The sequence below is a fragment of the Eschscholzia californica genome, unplaced genomic scaffold (assembly GCF_041429995.1).
Source record: "Eschscholzia californica isolate CP2 unplaced genomic scaffold, dmEscCali1.0.p SCAF_5, whole genome shotgun sequence".
NCBI classification, from domain to species: Eukaryota; Viridiplantae; Streptophyta; class Magnoliopsida; order Ranunculales; family Papaveraceae; genus Eschscholzia; species Eschscholzia californica.
Genome location: NW_028238472.1, coordinates 9,723,453 through 9,743,905, shown reverse-complemented (window position 1 = coordinate 9,743,905; position 20,453 = coordinate 9,723,453). Strand labels below are relative to the sequence as shown.

General features: G+C 34.8%; 1 long non-coding RNA gene across 1 annotated transcript; it reads right to left on the bottom strand.

Annotated features, from left to right (window-relative positions):
• Positions 1 to 11,106: 11,106 nt before the first annotated feature.
• LOC147536903 (uncharacterized) lies at positions 11,107 to 15,616 on the bottom strand. The gene is made up of 3 exons (XR_015226091.1): positions 13,773 to 15,616; positions 13,213 to 13,354; positions 11,107 to 12,036 (listed from the first exon to the last, which is right to left on the bottom strand). It is a non-coding gene; the product is annotated as an uncharacterized LOC147536903 (long non-coding RNA).
• Between the last annotated feature and the right edge of the window lie 4,837 nt (positions 15,617 to 20,453).

The window sequence follows — 20,453 nt, the reverse complement described above, 5'->3', positions numbered from 1 at the left end:
GGAATGAAAGGGAAGAGATTATACACAACAACTTCCAGAACAAAGAGAAGTCAGAGAAAGAGAGATTTCTGAAGTGGTTCTTTCAAGAGAGATTGAAAGAGCAGAATATTGGTTTGAAGAAAAGAAGATTATTAATCTTGTGAAGCAATTTAGTTTGTGGTTATCTTCTTCAACCTTTAGTAATCTAGGATTTGTTCAAATTCTAAGGAGTAAGAGATTTTATTTCTTTGTTTCTTTGTTCAGTTTATCCACCATAGGTTTGGTGAAGAGTTGTCCAAGAGTGTTTCTACACATCTTGAAGATTTGTGTAACCCATTATTTAATTATAGTGGAAGATTTCTGGACTAGGTCCCGTGGTTTTTTACCTTCTAGTTTGGAGGGGTTTTTTGCCACGTTAAATAATCTTGGTGTCTCTGCTTTTACATTCACATCGTTTATCTTCATATTCCTGAACAAGTTAATTAGGTTATTTTTCCTAACACATTTGACCGCCCAGGCGCCCAACAATTCAAGCTAAATGGAATGTGTAACTCCATGAAATTCCAAAAATAAAAAATAAGTCGCTGTTAGCACTTAAACAGTGAACTCATCATCCATTTCCTTAACATCCACTACTGATGTTAACTTATTAAATATGATCATGAATATTCCTAATGAAGTCATAAAATACTCACTTAATTTACAGTTTCTCATAGTAGTGGCATACATATCATCAAAGGGACCATCATACAAGTTCTCAACACTTCATCTCTGAGCCGTGGCAGGAGAAGGAAGATGGAACATATTCTTTCCAATTAGACACAGTGTTTGATGGGCCACAGCTTATCGATCTTTTTTATCATTCATGCAGATGTTGATGATCTGCTTGATGAGTTCATAACAAATTGCACAAAACCTCTGTTGTAGGTAGGAAAACCAATGTTCTTGCTGGTTCACATCTTGGTGGCAGTATCGGAAGAGTTCTTACCCCAAAGCCGCTCCCATCATCCCACTCTCAACACCAAAATTTTTGAGAGTCTTTCGTATTTACGAAGTATGGTACCCTCAAATTTATTTTGGTTTGTTCATACTCATTGTTGCATAGAATCGTGCTAGTTGAAGCAGTAGGCATGGGCGCTACAAGAAGGGACTTTCTCACTCCATTCTTGGAGACCATTTGTCTAAGAGTAGTCCAGTCCCACCAGCCTGATGGTTTCATATGATCTCATTCAACCCTCAACTAGTTACAAAAAATAAATAGAATCTATGACATTGCGATTTCATGTGTTAATTGCTTGACCTTGAGAAAAAGTAACATTGGTATGTAATTTGGATAACTTGGAGGTAGAGTTGGAAACCTCAAAATTTTAAACATTAAAAGACTTTTTTGAAGGTTTTCTGTCACCAAAATGAAACGGTGTATCACATGAAAATGTCCCAATGGTCAGTCATTTGTATTTCTCATTCTGAAGGGTTAACTGCTAAAGTGCAGACCTTTCCATTAACATTCTCTTCTTTCCTCCATTAATTTTCCGAAGGAACTTCCCCTCATCGTGTCTAATTATGTTCACAATATATAAATGTTTTATTAACGAAGTAAATTAGGAATTTAGGTTTAGTCATGAAACATTTAACATTACAGCAACTCACGCCAAAAATATACCAAATTAAATTCTAAACAAGATATTTTTGGTTCTGCACTAAAAGGTTCAGTCAACCATTTACATAACAGAAATTGAAAACACTTAGTAAACTTTTAGTAATTTACTCATACCAGTGTTTATAGCAGCATACTGGTGTCAACGATTAACAGTGCCGTCAGAACTTTTTACTTTTGATGGTGGGTGGTAACAGGAGAAAAGATCAAATATAAATTGGTGTCTCCCCAACATGAATGATAAGGATCCAGTAGCAAACTAAAACTAATATGAATCGGGAATAGTCAAGAAACGAATCCAAAAACGATGATTGTCTTAAGATTGTTGTTATCGGGGTTTACGGGTTCGATTCTTGACAACGAATAATACGACACTATAAGATTGTATAAATATAAAAACGAAAAAACTTATCTTGTTTGATCGAGGCGAGTGGTCACTCTTTCCTTAAGACAATCATGTCCCCGCATTGGTGCTAACGGTTCTATAGACATTTGTCTCCCAAGATACAACGATCGCGTCGTATAGAAAGAAGCACTACAATTCTATACGCTCCATCGAACTTTCCAGTTACTATGCTCTCATTGACGACTCTAGACTACTCAACTTTGTCTTCGCAAGATACTAAAGGTTGTCCAAAACTTATATTAAAAACCAAACCAAATTAGAGAATTTATAGAGTTACTCATGACTCTACAAGAGACCTCTCTATTTGGTTGTGACCATCCATAAAGTTTGTGTCTTTTCACAAGTATCTATGGAATATAATTTTACTCAAACATAAACTTATTTATAGAATAAATAATTTCCAACAGATGATGATTAACTTATGGTTAGGGTGATCAAAACATGATGAGAACATTAGAAAAAAAAAATAATTTTATACTAATATTGATGTAATTGAAACTTAAATTAAGAAATATTTAACTTCAATTCTGGCGGACGACAGTCATTGAATCGACTACCGCCGCCGGTTAAGTGGAAGCAAAATAAGATTAAACTATACTCATTAGAGTTTTCTAAGCTCTGATATCATAATAAACTAAGAAAACTAGAATGGTATTAGACTCCTCTCCTATTTTATTTATAATATAGAAGAGGTTACATAAAATAGAAACATATCAAGGAGATAAATATTAAAGGAAATAAGGGGGGTCCATGTAAGCAAGACCGATGCCTTACGCCCTAATCTGGGAAGGGAGAAGCGCGCCATACGCTTACCGACTTAGTCCGATATCTTCCTAAAGATCTTAGTCGGTTAAAGATCTTAAGTGTTTAAGCAAGTTTGGACTTCGAGAGTCTCAAAGGAGGAAACATCTCCTAGAAGATTTATCACCTTGGCAGGATATCTACGAAGTATCCTTGAACATAGGAGCTTCTATTTATCCTAGATACGAGATAAACCAAAAGGAAAATCCTAACTACGAACAATAGGAGACTTCCCCAAACGGTGGATCACAACCGCCTCATCTACACCTTCTATCACAGTCGGTCCAATTCAGTCTATAAAGGGCCCCCCATCGTCTTCCACAAGACACTATGAGTAACATCAATACATTCCCGCAAAAGGTTCAATCAATAATCAATTTTTTACTGCAAAGAGCAATCTGACTGTCTTGAGCGTCGGAGCGGTTTCCGAACCCTTTGCAAGGTTTTCCCCCAGGTTTCTAAGGAGCAAGGAACAAGGAACAGAAGCAGGAAGAAGGAATATCTTTCAACCAGACGGAATATCCTTTTCATAACGGACGTTGTCATGCATCAGTTCCCTATGTCTTGACGGATTAATGGAAAGTCATTTACGACATCAACAATTGGCTAGAAGGAGGGCAGAACTCCAGCAATATCATCAATTCGATAACCCGAATCTTTATTCGATCTAAAACTGATCACTTTTATCCCTTTAAGCAATCATGTCTTCAGAAGACCACACTCTCCAAGGATCTCAGGCCAGACTTCGCTCTTTAGAAGAACTCATGGCTGAAATCGAGCTGTTTAAGGTTGATCAGTTGCGGAAAGAGGAAGAGACGCGACAGCTCCGGAGAAACCTCCGCAAAGCTGAAGAAAAGATGGGCTTAGTTCGGAAAGAGTCAACGGTGGAAAAAAAGCTGGAAACAATAAGAACTCGAGCTGGTAAACTCGTGCCAATTAATGAAAAAGGATTCCTGTTTGTTGGATGGATTATAAGGGACAAGAGAAATAATTTTGTATAGTGCAAGTGTACAGTAAATTATAGAGATCTAAGATCTAGCAAATGGAGACAAAAGCCACAGCCTTTGCTCTTGCCGTTTAGTTGCCTAATTGACTTTATTAATTTTGTCTTCTTTGATAAGTAAGATCCTAATCATCTTCATTTTGTTTTCTTGTTTTTAATGGGCGCGAAAAAATTTCAGAAACAACTACATGATGAGACCGAATAATAGAAAGCACTACTGTAAACGTTTGTGATGGTGGTGGTTTGGAAGGGATTGATCCGACAAGGATTCATTTTTAGAACCTAACCATTCGATACACCAAGATACTTTGACCGATGACAAGCAACTACTCACAGAATTACAAATCAAGGCATAGAGAGTAGCAATGTCGAACAGATTGAAGCTGTTATTTCAATTAAAGTTGTTGAGTGATGCATAGATTAACATCACACTGATTTAAGTCATTGTTTGTCCCTTGGCCCATAAAGGCCCTGCCGAAGTAAATCCAATACATATTGATTGCTATTTCTGCTTCCATGTAAGTTGTACGGTGCTCATAAGATTGAAATTTAGAGGCCTCTATCTGGCTTGGGCCCAAACCAGCAGCTTCGGGCGTGGGCCGTCCCTGTTAGTCTGTTTTTCTATATATCCAGATGTCACTAGACAACTAAAGCTGCTGACTATTCAATTATGTTTTTTCTTCATTATCTATCGTCCTTATTTTCATTTTTCCTTTTGTTGCAACTACAACAATATATAATACCATTACGTATCATGTTGGGACGGACAACGAAGATTCGCCCGAACTTTTGATAGTTTGAAATGGAGGTGCCACAGACGGGTCTAACCATGAAAGTAGTTGTTGGCTTTTAGAGCATCTCAAATTCGAAACCTAAAAGAGTTCTAATAGTGGTATGTGTTAAGTGTTAGTTGATGTTCGTTCTCTTAGATGACACTATTGTGATCTTCTATTCAAAATACATCTTCGATGCAGCACTCTGAAACTTGAAAACTACTTAGGTGTCATTTCCTAGATGGGTAGTTTTTTTTTTCATATTGAGTGAACAGATTAGGTCATCGACATGAATTTCAAATATCGAGTTTCTTCTTAAGACATCTTAGAACTAATTGTTGTCACATCATCTTAAAACCTAAATTGAGTTTTTCATTAGTGAGCAGATTATACCAAAGCTGTTTATCATCTGTAGCTAGCTTTTGCTAGGTACTAAGAAGTGGTTTCCAACAATCAAAAGTAATAATAATGGTGTTGGAAATTGGAAATGTATTCCTGAATAATGGACTAATCCTAGCTGAAAAATAACACATAAAATAACAGATAACCCTGGTGGAGGAGACGGGAAGAAGAGTATACTATGTTAGGAAGTCAAGGGGCACTGAAAATGGATGATCGTATCCTGACACAGGTTCTATACTTAGTGAGTTCTAGAGGCGTCAAAGTTTAAGTCAAGGTTGTAGTATTCGTTGTTTTGTCCATAGATACAAAAATATGGAGTAGTAATGCACAGATCAATTTGTTCAAATAAAATTATTTTGTAACATAAGCACGATTATAACTCAAAGAGTAGCTCAAATTTCTAAAGGAAAAATAGAATAAAAATTGTACCGATAAGTCCATTACCACCCAAACCCTTCTTGATGTCTCAGAGTTACCTCAAAATTCAAAGCAAGGTATATAAATATGGCATGAACTCGACGGAGCAAGCTTAGTAAAATAAAATGATTCTAACTTGAGAATCTCTTTGTAAACTCATATTTCAGTCAAATAACAATAGAAACTCGTGGTGATCTGAACAAAGGTTGAACCTCATGTCCCTTGAGAATGTTATCTTCATAACTTATCGCATACTAAATCTTTCAATGAGACAAAGGTGTTGATGTGAGTAATGACTAAAAGTGAAGCATGGACCCGCAAACCATAATCAACAAGCGATGTTAAAGATGTCGTTTTTGGATCATAACAGGAAAGTGTTCCTCCTCTCAACAACAATAGAATTTTACCGCTCTTCATAAGGTACAATAGATCCCACTCGTTATCTAGGTAACAAAATTTGTTACACCAACTCCAAAACTTGTACGTTTCGTCTGTCATAATATGATGTTCATCGTCCCAGGTATTATTTTTCTTTTTGAATGTCCAAACATATATAACCCCTTGGTTCTGATATACGAGACCTAGAGACCCTCCCACGACCCTGAGTTTAAGTGGATAACAACCGTGTTGACGTAAACAAGGTGGTGATGGGAGTACTCGGACCTTCTCGTCATCCAAATCAAAAGACATAATGTTATTTTTATAGTCCACCCAATAAATTGTACCATCTAAATATAAACTCTCTGTCCAAGGCATTAAATAGACGGTTTCTTCTTTCTTTCTCCAACCACTACCACTCCCTATGGTGTATACTTGAACAATATTGCTATTCCTTGACCTATCACTACTTTCGTAGTTTATAACAATTTTGTACTCACTAGTAGCTGAATTGTAACCGAATCCGCACAACATCACTGTCCGTACATGTTTTTGGAATTCGTCAGGCGTCTGAATTGTGATGTTTTCTTTAGTAAATGGATTGCATATAACAATATCTTCACGGCGCCCCCCCTCTATGTATTTTGGACATACACAAATCAAACCATTACAAGAACCAACCAAATACTGATCACTACTAACTACAAAAGGAGGTGGTTCAATAATTCTAAGTCTCTTATATGATTTTTCATCTTTCTCATCATATTCTCCATAATAAAGTTGATTACCACTTCCATTTTTCATAAAAATAAAGCTTACCTTATCAGGAGGATCTTGGTTTAATTGGTGAGTTAGGTGCATCTGAGGAAAGGAAGGAGTATCTAATAACAGGGTCTTCCATCTTCTGCATACTCTTCTACACACTAAGACTGATTCTGCAGGTAATCGAGAACATATCTCTAAAATAATATCTCCTGGTAGAAAATTCTGCATTGAGAGAGAGAGAAAGAGAGAGAGAGACGGAAACAAAGATGAAGTTTATATATATACTATTTCCCCACAAACCCTAGTTAGTTGTGAAACAGTCAAAATTCCCAACTACTCACCATAGGTTTCCGGGAACAACATTTGATTAGTAGGACAAATATATCCCTGGCATTTTTTAATGTAAAAACATATCCAAAAATAATACTCTTGCAACTGTTTTTTTTTTTTTAAGGAATCGACTACGATCAAGGTTAATCGTTATAAGACATTGATACATCATTAAGATGTCATAACCACGATAACTGCCTAAAATTTAACAAATAATTAAAGAGGCATAAAGCAAAAAACATAAAGCCTAAAGCACGACAACATCTTTTTTTATTTAGTGCCACTTTTTACTGTTGATAACATATATAATTATGATGTTAACAAGACAGTCATATTTTTCAATAATCTCATTTTATCCTTCTAGGTTGACAAGATATATAAATTGTGTTGTTAGAAACTGTTGACACTACATACAATTATGTTGTTGTAAATTATTGACAACATGTGAAATAATGTCCTCACTGGTTATAAAATGTTGACAACATATACATGATTATGTTGTTAACCACATATACAATATATTAGCTAAAATGTTATTTGTTTGTTAATAACTTTGTCAAATACAAAGGATAATATGCATAAAATTTTAATTAAAGACAAATTGAAAAATGCATTAGTCTGAATGTTTCTGTCAAAAACAAAACAAAAAATGGGGAAATAATTTTTTTCTTTACAAGACAAATCGAAAAATGCTTTAGCCAAACTGTTAGTGTAAGTCTGTGTTTGTCAAATGCAAAAGACAAAAGGCAAAATAATTTTTGGGCAAAAACGAATTTGTTACGCAATTTACAAAATTGTTAAGAGCACTAAAATTTCTTCAAAAATATTTTTCGGTCCGGCCAAGACGCGTCTGAGCCAAACACATACGTTGGTCAGAACGCTTCCTAGCTTGTCTCGGACTGGGAGTCCGAGACGTGCTCATCCAAGACATCTAGGACGCGTCTGGGCACACCTAAGTCTTCTCGGACTTAGAGTCCGAGATGGCCTAGGACACTTTTAGGACAGTAGGTAGCGTCCCTTTAGGGTTGGGATGCGTCCGAGCAATGGGGCAGCACACGTTCTGAACGTTCTGCCCCTAGGCCAGCTTATGTTCGGCCCATGCCATAGCATGTCTCCTTGCTTTGAATGTTGAGGTATCCAAACTCTGTCTTTGATATAGTCGTAGTCGTTGAATCTCCCATAATCTTGCACCCGAAGAAGCTAATTTGTGTCTTATGTTGCTCTTCAAAACTTGTTCTCAACATATATATGTCACCTTACTTCTATTTACCTTATGTCAATGGATATCCGAACATTCGACATCCGATCCGTTTTCGTATTCAATTTCTGGAGGAAAAAAAAAACGAAATTTCGGGTATCGGATTTCGATATCCCTTATCGGATATATGCTTATCGGATACGGATATACCCATTCTGATCCGATAAATATCCGCAACCGATAATAAATATATAAATTTTATTAATAATAATAGAGAAAATGGATGGTTGAGATTTACTCCCTCAGTCCCAAAATGAATTACCTATTCTGAAAACACAACTTTTTAAAGGAATATCATTAATTAAAGTTTGACTTTAAAAATAACATGATTTTTTCAATTGTATCCTCATTAACTTTTTAAATTTACAATGAAAAACCTGAACTTACTTTTAAATAAAGTTGTCATTGAATTTATAGTAGTGGGTAGTATTAGAAAGAGTAAAAAGTTCTTTTCTTTATTTTTAGAAATAGGACACTACAATGGGACAACCCAAAATAGAAATTAGGTCATTCAATCTGGGACGGAGGGAGTATTATTTAGATCTAATGGTTAAAAACATGAACTTAAAATATAAATTTTCTTTTTGATTTCAGATATTGGATATTATCTGATATCCGTTAATATTATCGTAGTCGGGTTCGGATATTGATATATAATATCCTTCGGATAATTATCGGATTTCGGATAGCTTTTCGGATATCGGATACAGATATGTCTATATCCGATTCGATAAGCTACCGTTTACAGCTCTGGCCTCGTTTGGCTCGGCTTAAAATAAGCAAAAAGCTAATTTTTAGCTTATTTTAAACGCTTATGGAAAAATGTTCTTGTTTAGATGAAATAAGTTGCGGTTTGTTTTAAGCTCAAAAACCCCATTTTTTGTAAAAAGCAGAAGCCGGAAGTTTGTGGCTTCTGCTTGTAGCTTTTGCGAGTAGTAGATGACGGTGATTCTGACGAAGTGAGGTGGTTTAAAAAAAAAACTTTGCTTTAAATTCTTTTCACCATTTCTCCCTTTTTCGACCACTTCAAGTTTGTTTCCTCTGAAGTCTTCAACAAATTAGGATTTGTTGAAGTTGTCATACTCGATTGATCTAATTCAAGCATGTTGGAAGTTTGTATAACTAATTGATTGATAAATTAGGGTTGAGTTTGTGCTAAATTTTTATAAAAAAAAAGTGTTGTAAGCTTGCCATAATCCATTGAAGAGTTTATTGATCAAATTAATGGTTCTTAATTTTGCCAATGGTGTTGTTGTAAGCTTTTTTATTTAAACTTTCTTTATCTAATTTTTTTTTTGCCAGAGAGAAAAGCTCTAATGTTTTTATTGTTTACTTTGGCATGGATCTTGGTTAGTAATGTTGAGTGCATTAACACAAATTTTTGGGTAAACCTTGTTGATATATTGATTATTTGTGAGACAAATTTGGATTGAGAAATTTGGCCGGAACTCCCTAAAAAATTTGAGTTTTGGTTAAAAAAGATTTATCAACTTTTTATAGGCTTCAGCTCCCTATGACATTTTTGTAAATAATCTAATATAGGGAAAGGACGAAACTGACCTTATTGCAAACCAGCTTGCGAACCAGTTTGCAAACGAGAGTGCAAACCAGTTTGCAAACGAGATTGCAAACCAGTTTGCAAAGCTCTGCAAACCAGATTGCAAAGCTTTGCAAGACAAATCAAATTGAAAAATAGTGCAAACTAGTTTGCAAAGCTCTGCAAACCAGACTGCAAAGTGTGTGCAAGTCATTGCAAGGCAAATCAGATTGCAAAGCAATGCAAACAGGATTGCAAAGCTCTGCAAACCAGATTGCAAACCAGTGCAAACTACTTTGCAAAGCTCTGTAAACCAGATTGCAAAGCAGTGCACACCAGTTTGGAAAGCTCTGTAAACCAGATTGCAAAGCAATGCAAACCAGTTTGCAAAGGTTCGCAAGTTAAGATTCTAAGGGCAATTTCGGCATTAGAAATGGAAGTGCTTTTAGAATTGTCCTTCAAGACTATTTCCAAACTATATATGGGGCCTAAAAGGACAAAAAGATAACTTGTCATTTTGACAAAAAAAAAACATGAAATTGGGTCTCAGGCCCAATTTCCTGATTTGGATTTCTAGTTTTGCTTTGGTTCCAATTATGTTTGAACGGTTTGATTTTTTCTGGCAAAAATGGTAGTAGTGTTTTATTATTCATTCTCAAGTTAAAATTAATACCTCCAATCTAGTTCATAATCTTCTTACTGATAAACAATCCTTATTTGTGTTTTTTATATCGTATGTTTATTTGATTAATGTTAGAGACAAAACTTCATTTATTTTTTCTATTAGATTTTAAGATTATGTTAGAAAGAAATCTTTGATTCGTGTTTCATTAACTTCTCCATGTTACAAACTCATGACCACCAAATAAATTTAATCTGTCTTATGAAAATAAAAAATTTATTGGGTTATTTCCCTAATATCCCCTAACTTTGTGACCAGCTTCCTGCCTAGCCCCTAACTTTATCAAAAATTTTCAGATGGCCCTTTTTTTCAGTTACCGTTAGAACGTCGTTAACCAGTCATCAACTCTCTCTCCTACATCTCTTCCTCTCTCTCTCTGCCACCTCATCTTCTTCTCCGGCAGAGGTCGCCGACCCGCCAATTTTCCGGTCGGCGACCTTCAAACATTAAAATAATAATAATAATTTTTTTTGTCACTCTTCCTCTCTCTCTCCCTAACACTTCGGCGAAGAGAAACCTTCACCGGAGGTCTGGTCTGTTCTCACGAACAGACTTTCAATGGTCTGTTCGTGGTCTATCCTCACGAACAGACAAGACCTCCGGCGAAGGGAAACCTTCGCCGGAGTGTTAGAGAGAGAGAGGACGAGAGAAAAAAAAATTTAATGTTTGAAGGTTCACCGGGCGAAAAATTGGCCGGAGAAGACGATGAGGTGGCAGAGAGAGAGAGGAAGAGATGTAGGAGAGAGAGTTGATGACTGATTAACGGCGTTCTAACGGAAACTGACAAAATTAGCCATCTGGAAATTTTTGATAAAGTTAGGGGCTAGGCAATAAACTGGTCACAAAGTTAAGGGCTATTAGGGAAATAACCCAAAATTAGATAAAACTAGCTTGTCTTTACCAAACGTCTTGCTAAAACTTAAAAAAAATGTCCTTTTACTATGTCTAACCAAACAACAAAAATAACTTATCATTAAGCTATTATTTTTTAGGGCTAATATAAAAGCTCATAAAATAAGCTATATGTGTAGGAAAATGATGTAGAGGAATTGACCGAGAAATACATGGATGAGATCGAAGCGGCCAAATACAAGGGTGACAGACTAAAACGGCCAAAATCGAAGCTACGGGTGTCGGAATTGGACGAAATTTTGTGGGATGGTGCGAAATAGCGTTCCGGTCATTCGTTGTCTCTTTGCCACAACGGGCCCACTTTGAGGGGCAAATTCCATCGTTTAGGGCCTCAAAACGGACTTTTACTAGTTTTTTTTTCTATTTTTGGTAATTGTTTTCAGTTTAGGATTACTACTATTCTAGTATTTTATTTTTTTTGGAGTTTCTATTGGAGTTTGACCAAGATTAGGAAACCCTAAGTCTATATAATGAGGGCTTAGAAGTTGTTTCAGTCATTCAATTCAATCAATAAAATTTTAGTATTTTAGTATTACTTCTTATAGTTTCGGTTCTATAGTCTTTAGACGGAGTTCTAAGGCTTTTATCAGTTTTCCGCTGCGTCAGAAAACTAGGCCTAACTTCCATCTACAATAGATACCGAAAGCAGGTAAGGGAACCACAATATACCCTGTTCATAAAGGCACCGCCATAATATTCACTTCAGGATAATCCAGTGCACCAATCTTTCTTTCATCTTAGGTGCTGTTTGTTTTTTTTTATGTCTGAATCTGAATTGACTGAATGAATTATCTGAACTGAATTGGCTGAATCTGAATTAGTTGAATTTTTTTGTAAGTTTGATGTTTGTTTTTCAAATCTGAATTTTGAAGTCTGAATCAATAGTTTTACATTTATACCCCTATTTAATAATTTCCCATAAGAAAACCTAATTTCACAAAAAACCAATGTTTTTTATCTCTCTCTCTAATAAAAAGAAAGAAAAACCCTAACCTCTTGAACGTCTCTTTCCCCATCTAGTTTCTCTCTCTAAAAATGGAGTCACCTGCTACTACGTTTAGATCGAAGAGAATACTCCGATCAAAATCAAAATCATGAATCTCAATCTCCAAATCTGACTACTCCACAGAAATCGATTCAACTCCCACAAGGAAGCAGAAATCAAGGGTTTGTCAAAGTGATTTGTCAAAGTGATTTAGATTAAAAGAAGAAACACTAAAAGAACCCAATCCCGTTGAATGATTTTAATGATTTCGTTAAAGTGGCAAAAGATTTTAACCCTCAATCAAAGTGGCAAAAGAAACCCCCAATCAAACTCCCAGAGAAGTAAGGGTTTCAATGATTTTAACCCTAGTTTTAGTATTATTATTTCTTTCGATTCAATCTTCCTTTCTTATACTGATTTTGTTGTTGACTTTTTGATTTAGGTATGAACTACTGTTTGAGTTCTTTAAAAGCATGTTGATTTCAATTAGGTTACTTCTATTGAGGAAGGAAATGACTTCCTTTACAAATATTTCCTTAAAAATTGAATCTTTAAAGAGATGGAAGGATAGAGTGGTGGTGATGGGGGTGGTGGTGTGGTCGGTGGTGATTGATCGGTGGTGCCTAGTGGTGGTGGTGGTGCAGTCGGAGGTGGAGGTGGTGATGGTTAGGTGAAGAGGGAGGAGATAGAAGTAATTTTTAGATTTTACAGGGTTAAAGAAGTCATTTTGTATATTTCAGATTCCTCCTTCTATTTTCAGACTTGTTTTAAAGTCTGAAAAAAATGGACTTTATTCAGCCCATTTCAGACCTCAAGCCATTCAGCAGAACTTTCAGATTTTGGTAAAGAAAAAAAGCAAACATCTGAAATCTGAATTGGACCCCAATTCAGATTTCAGATCTGAAAATTTTAAAAAACAAACAGCACCTTACCCCCACAAATCCAGTCAACAATAAGAACAATTCATCCTGATCTAGTTAACCCCACTAGTTGCCTAAAAGCGCCTCTGAATCAACACAGTGAACCAACCCATTCACTAACCACAAACCACACTCCATCCGACTACAAACTGTTGGAGATTAGAGGTATAGATACTTCAATACACTCAAATAAACTCAAAAGATTCACATCAACATACTTTCATATAATAAAGCTTCTTTAGATCTACACAATCTCATAAAACAAGAGACACAAAGTTTTGTCACAATATTAAACTAGATATTGAAGTTATTTCTTACCTTAAACACAATATTCATACTAGATCTATGTCTTCTTCTACAAGTTTCTTGTTTACTATTCTCCTTTTTCTTTCTCTCTCTAGATTGTTCTTGAACTTGACTAAGAAAAGAACTCTCTACACCCTTTTAATTAATTTCATGAGGCTTTTACTTTTTTACCCCTTCTAGTTTGGTAAACCATTTACTCAAACCCACACTTTTATATTGGGCCCAAACCCAAATTTGGTTTAAAAGCCCCCTTTTCAACACAAACACCCTAACATAGGAACACCCCTCTATTTACATTACAACCAAGACTAATGTTTTTCGTACTTCACAGTTATTTCCAATTGATTTTGAGTCAGATAAATATCTTTATTTTCACACCATTTAATGTCATGCGAATAACGATAGCCTGAAATCATGTACTGATTTCAGAGGGAGACTAGTAAGATACTTATATAAAAAAGAATTAAAAACGACACTAATGTACGTTAATCACACAACAAATTACTAATTAATAATACAATGTAACACAAGAGGGGTTTTCATACAACTAGAAGACTTGAATAAGAGTAGTCAAAGTTGATCGAGGGTTGATAACAATTTCCGACGGTAGTGGTGGTGGTGAAGAAGTGGAGGAATGAGGTGGAGGTTAGAGATGAGTGATAATGTGTTTGAGGTGTGTTCCTTGGAGTCTTGAATCGACTTCTTCAATTGTTGGGGGAGAATTGATGATTGGTGATCATTATTGTCATCCTGAACAATGTAGTCTTCTAAGCTGTCGTAGCAGGTGTCTAGATCTGTGAGGGCAGCACTGACCCATGTCCTAATGTCGCCGACGTTGACTTTGTGTATATTCTGCTTTTGTTGCTCATGGTGGTCGAGAGAGGCAATGGAGGTGTCGAGTTTGTCCACAGCTTCCTCAATCATACCCTCGCAGTCACGTAAAGCTACTTCCACCGGATCCCTCTTAGTCTTAGAATTACGATTCGAAAGACTCGATGAGATGGTGGAGGAGATAATGGAAGAGAGATTGGATAGTTCCTTCTGGGCTACCGAAATAGACGCCCTCAATATGTTTCCTGCTGTAATTAGATCCGTTGTCGTCACTAATTGTTGTTGTTGTTGCTGCTGCTGCAGAGAAGAGACACATGATTTTGGGTAGTGTGTCACATTACATACAACTTCGAGTAGGGTTGAATCTGTACTATTACTGCCACTTTTGTTGCTGTTATTGACTATGAAGGTCCCTACTTCCACTGTCCCCAAAATCACTATCACCAAGATAAACAATATTGCTGAGACCACAGCCAGTAAAGCGCGCGAAGAATGCAGTTTCATCAATTTATGGCGGCCGCCTCGCAAGTAATTGTAGACAACTTCCTCCATTTTACTACTATTATCGTATCCCTTTAGAGTATTGATAGATATTGAATCCATTCTTCCCTCGTTAGATGGATCGATCCTCTTCGATCCTTCCTAATTGCTGGCTTTGGCTACCTAGTTGTATGATCTAGATCTCTGATTTATTTCCAGAGGAAGGAGGCTAAAGCTTGTTCCAAATTTATCATCTACCTAGCTATTCTCATCTCTTCTAAATATTTCTCATTATTTTTTTTATTTCCCTGGTTAATGACAGCAATCCCTTCCCACATGCTTATTTTCTTGATAAATTATTTCAAATCTTAATAACCATGCATGTTCTCACCTTATATATTTTATGAGCACCTTCAGAAGAATCTGATTAATTTTATGTTTTTTTTTTGATGAAGGGATTAATTTTATGTTATAAGTCCAAAGTACAGGAGTTGCAATTTCTCTCTCCCCTCCCCATTTCTCTTGCTTTCCTTTTCTCATATTTTTACTTTGTCTTTGGGGTCTGCGCATGGGTTGATTTCTTGTGTTTCAAGCGGATGAAAAGCTGGCAGTAATTAAGGGATATTTTGTATTTGAGTATTGAGAACAAATATGTTCAACATGGAAGAAAAACTGAAAAATGTCACGCTTTAATGATTAGTACCTCCGTCCAGAAACTATGTTGTTCCCAAAAATCTGTTTTGATCGAGTTGTAGTTTCAAATAGGGGTAATTTCTAGAAAGGTCAAAATAATACTGAAAATGAGCATAAAAGCACAAAACATTTGAAAATTATTATTCAGGTTAAAAAGTGTGCAAATACAAAAATACCCCTTTTTGTCATTTGGTGCAACTAAATTCTTTTATTTTTCTTTAAACTTTAAATCGATATAACTTTTGTTTGAGATGTCGGATTTCTATAAAAAATTATTTATTTAGAAATGATTTTTCATTAGCTTTATAACAAGATCCACTTTCAATACTTTTTTTCAAAAAAAAAACTCAGAAAAAAACGACATTTTTTTCCTTTACGTTTTTCTGCAAACGTGTTTGCAACAATCTGTTATTTTTCCTTTACGTTTTTCTGCAAACGTGGTTGAAACGATCTGTTATGCAAACGTATTTGCAACAATCTGTTATGCAAACGTGTTTGCAACAATCTAATCTGCAAATATGTGTTTGCATAATGTAAACTGCAAACATGTGTGTGCATAGTGTAAACTGCAAATTGTGTTTGCAAAATATAGATTGCAAGCTTTGCAGAATATAATCTTGAGTTGCATATCTTGCAACCTCGATTTGCAAATCGAGAATATAAACTAAGAGTATGTAAATTATGAATCTTGAGTTTGGAATTAAATCATTCATCATATAAAGATCTGGATCCTTCGAAAGAAAAAGTTCGATTCATATTACTTTGCAATTGTATCATCTTTAAATCTATTATTTTCTTGGATAAACACTAGTTGTAGAAGACGATGTAGGATTGAAGAGAAAAGCCTTGTTTCAAACCCTAATTGACTACTAGCTCAAATGATAACCTAAATAGATAAATGCTTCCATATGCTAAATAGTTTTTGAGAAGTTCGGAGTTTATTCTTCGAACTCCAAAAAACTGAACATTTAAAAGTAATCATGTCAAAATCTTGACAGTCATGAGAATTAGAGTCTAAACTACATTCATTTCCAAAAGATAAGTTCTCATTTAGTAGCTTCATTGTAGCAACTTTGAATTAACCAACGTATACAATAGAGCTAAAGCTCAGGTTACCAAAACAAGAATACTATCTAAATCACATACAACAGGGCATTTTCCATCCTTGGATTGATCTTATAAGTTTTTGAGCGTATAGACCAAAAAACGGGTCTTAATCATAGTTTTAGTCCTCTCTAATCCCGTAAGGGTTTAAAAACCAAAAAATTATGTTCAATTGATATCTAGTCCATTTGTATCCATCTCGAGAGAAAACACAAATCCCTAGAATACAATATTAATCTTAATACCTAAACTAACCTTCCTAATATATAAAAACAGATTTACTTTCAAAATCCCCAAATATCTTTTTTCCATTTTTATCTCTCACCTTCTCTCTTCAATCACGTTTCTAACTAAAGTAACCTCCATCTTCATTATCTTCAGTAATCGAAACTGTTTATTTTCTCTCTCTCTAAATCCGAATCATCTGATAATCCTCCATTAATATCAAAAATCTTGTTTCATCTTCATTAGAGCAGTTGTAAACACCTTCATCGTTCATCAGGATAAACTACATTTTCAGAAGTCTTTGTTCGTACTATTAATAAGATTTAACATTGCTTTTCAGGTATTCAAACAGATCCTCTCTCTCTAAAGTTAAACATATATGATTTTGATTTTGATCTCAAAGATTTGATTACTATTTCATTAACATACTCGATTTGCTGTTTATTTTCTCTCTCTAAGATATTCATAACTATTTATAATCTTGATGTTTAATCCTTCTTTACTGATTCCTTCAAATCGATTATGTTTTGTTTTCATCCGATTATTATATCATTTTTCATTAGATTTAGGTTTAAGCTTCTTGATTTTCTGATATTTCTTCACCTCAGATCTTTGGTTTCGTACAATTTTATGAACCAGGTGTTATTCCGTACGTTTACCATAACAGAATATACAATATAGATAATTTACAGTAAATTTTCATACTTTCTAGTACATTACGCAAACATCTTCCGAACCATGTTTTTATAAGAGAATGTAAAATACGCGTAATTTGTTATACATTATATATAATTTATAATAAATTCTAAACCATCGTATAAGTGCACATAAATTATGTATTATTTCTTCACCATCACGCGTACTTTTCACACAAAACAGTAGCCTTGTTAAGCTTACCAAACTACTCAAAACCTTCAAATGTTGTCAAAATTTGACAAACATTATACATAATTTACGGAACTGTACATGTAGTTTATAATACAATATATGATTTTGTTTTTAATGTATGTGTATTTATGTGTGTAGATTTGATATAACAGATGGAATTTCAAACAGAATCATCAAATCAAAGTAAGTCAACGAAACTAAAACCTGATGGCTCGGATAAAATATTTACTGAAGTTGGTCAGTTGTTTCCTGGTGGTGCAAAAACATTTGGATATGCTCTTCGATGACATAGTGTAACTGTTGTTTGTCCTGCTCAAGACTACAAATGGAGAGTACATGGACGAGCACCATTTTTTAACCAGAGAAGATTTTGTACGGTTTTTTTGTAACAGAATGTAAACGATGTGTAATGTAAAAGAAATTATGTGTAATTTATTGAACAAGACCCACATACATTTGATAAATTACGTTGTATACATGATAAATGATGGTTTCCTCGTCATAAATAACACATAATTTACGTATTTGTTTCATAATTTGTATTCGATATGTATTTATGTTTAAGTAAAAACGAAAACAAATGTTGTTTTAATGTTCCCAGAAAAATATACTATTTCAAATCTGAAAGTTAAGTGAGAGAAAGTGACATATATGTTTTGTATATTAACCCCCACGCTAAATTGATCCCAGAAAATATACTCTTTCCAAATCTAAAAGTTAAGTGAGAGAAAATTGATCTGAATCGAAAAAAATTTACATAGCAAGAAAGAGAAAATTGATTTGGTTTCCTAATCTGTAAATAAGAGAGAGAAAATTGATTTGGAAATATACGTGGTGATGGCGTTTTGTTTTGGTTAGGATTTTGGTTTCTTATTGATTCGGATAATAGGAAAGAGAAATTTTGATTTCCAAATCTGTTTAGAGGAGAGAGAAATTATGATTTGTTTCAATCCATTTTTGCTAATAAATCCCCCAAATCACGCTCAAATCTATCTTTCCAAAACGCGCAAAATTTGAGCGTGTGACATTGACGGTACTGTGTTTAGAATGTGAGGGTTTTTATGTCCATATGTAAAAGGACTAAATATCCATATTTTGGGAAGATTTGATCATAAACCTTTTTTGAACATTATTTTGGTCTATATACCCATGGACCCTATCACAAAACTTGCTTAATAACCTGTGAACTCAAAACAAATTTTTGATAAAGTTGTAATTTTAGAAAATTCGTTTACTCGCTTATGTCGCTAAAAGGATGTATTTTGATAGAATCGTAAATTTGCTTACTTATAGCCTACAAACTTTGGAACAATTTTTTACTGATAGAGTTGTAATTTCAGACACATCAGTTGAAATTTGCTCAAATAGTTGGTAGTATTATGTACTTGATGATCTGTACTACGTCAGGCATTGCCTATGCTACCAAATATACCAAAAATCCAAGCAGAGATCATTGGGTTGTTGTAGAAAGGGTAGCCAAGTACTTCAAAGTTGGCATTAGTTTTTTTACTTCAGCTCTCAAGCTCTCCACCAGTTCTTAAAGGATATAGTGATGCAAACTGGATCTCATCGAGACGAGATAAAATCCGTGAGTGGATATGTGTTTACTTTTGGTGGTTTAGAAGTATCATGAAATCTTCCAAACAAATGTGTATTGCTCGTTCTACTATGGAATCCGAGTGGATCGCCTTAGACAAGACATGTTTTGAGGTTGAGTGGCTTAAAAACTTTTTAGTAGATCTTCTCATTGGAGTATTATTTCTTTCTTTTGAGTATTATTTTTTGTTCGTTACTTGTATGTTCCTTTATTTTTTTTGTCATCTTGCACGAATCTTATTCAAAATTTAGTAGGAAAACAAGATTATACCCCACTTCAATATTGTTCCACCTAATTTTCCAAGACTATTCCAAACACTGCTTAGCTACCTTTTTTTTGAAGAAATAGAATAGTTTCGTGGATAAAAAAAAGTTTACAAAGGTTAGATGAAAAGCCTAACTTCATGAAACAAAACAACAAAATGATTTGGAAGGACTACAAATGGCTCAAAGTCTAATTAAAGCATCCCAATTTGTAACTAGGTTCGAGAAATTCAATTATTTTCTCCATGGTTGGTTGTTGTTCTAGTAGAAAATGGAAGCTTTTGCTTGGACAATTGTTTCCTCTACTGTAGCTTCTTTGACATACGAATCATCCATCATCCTCTTGTTTCTTTCAAGTCATATATTCCGCATAATTGCATATGGAATGCATAACCTGAAGAAATTTTTTTATCTGTTTCTTTCTTTGTCTTTCATTCAATGATTAGTTGGATGATATCCAATTGACTTAAAGCATTCCATTCTTGTGGATGTAATCCTTTCCAAACTTCAGAGGCAAAAGAGCAATGCAAAAGCAAATGGTTTGATGTTTCTTCATCTCTTTTACACATAGAGCATCTATTGGGATAGAAGGATCCCTGTTTGGTGAGTTTATCATTACTAGGTAGAGATTTGTGCAAGATTGACCAAAGGAGGAAGGAAACTTTAAATGGTATTGTCTTGTTTTAAAAATATGTCGGGAAGGGATCGCTAATTGCACTTGATTGTTCCTCGAGGATTTTGTATAGAGAATTAATCGAGAAACCTTTATTGGAGGGAGACCAATTCATTAAATCATGAGCAGCTGCAAGATTGCTTGTAGCCATAGTTGTTGTAGTAAGAAGTTCAGTTAGATCCTACATT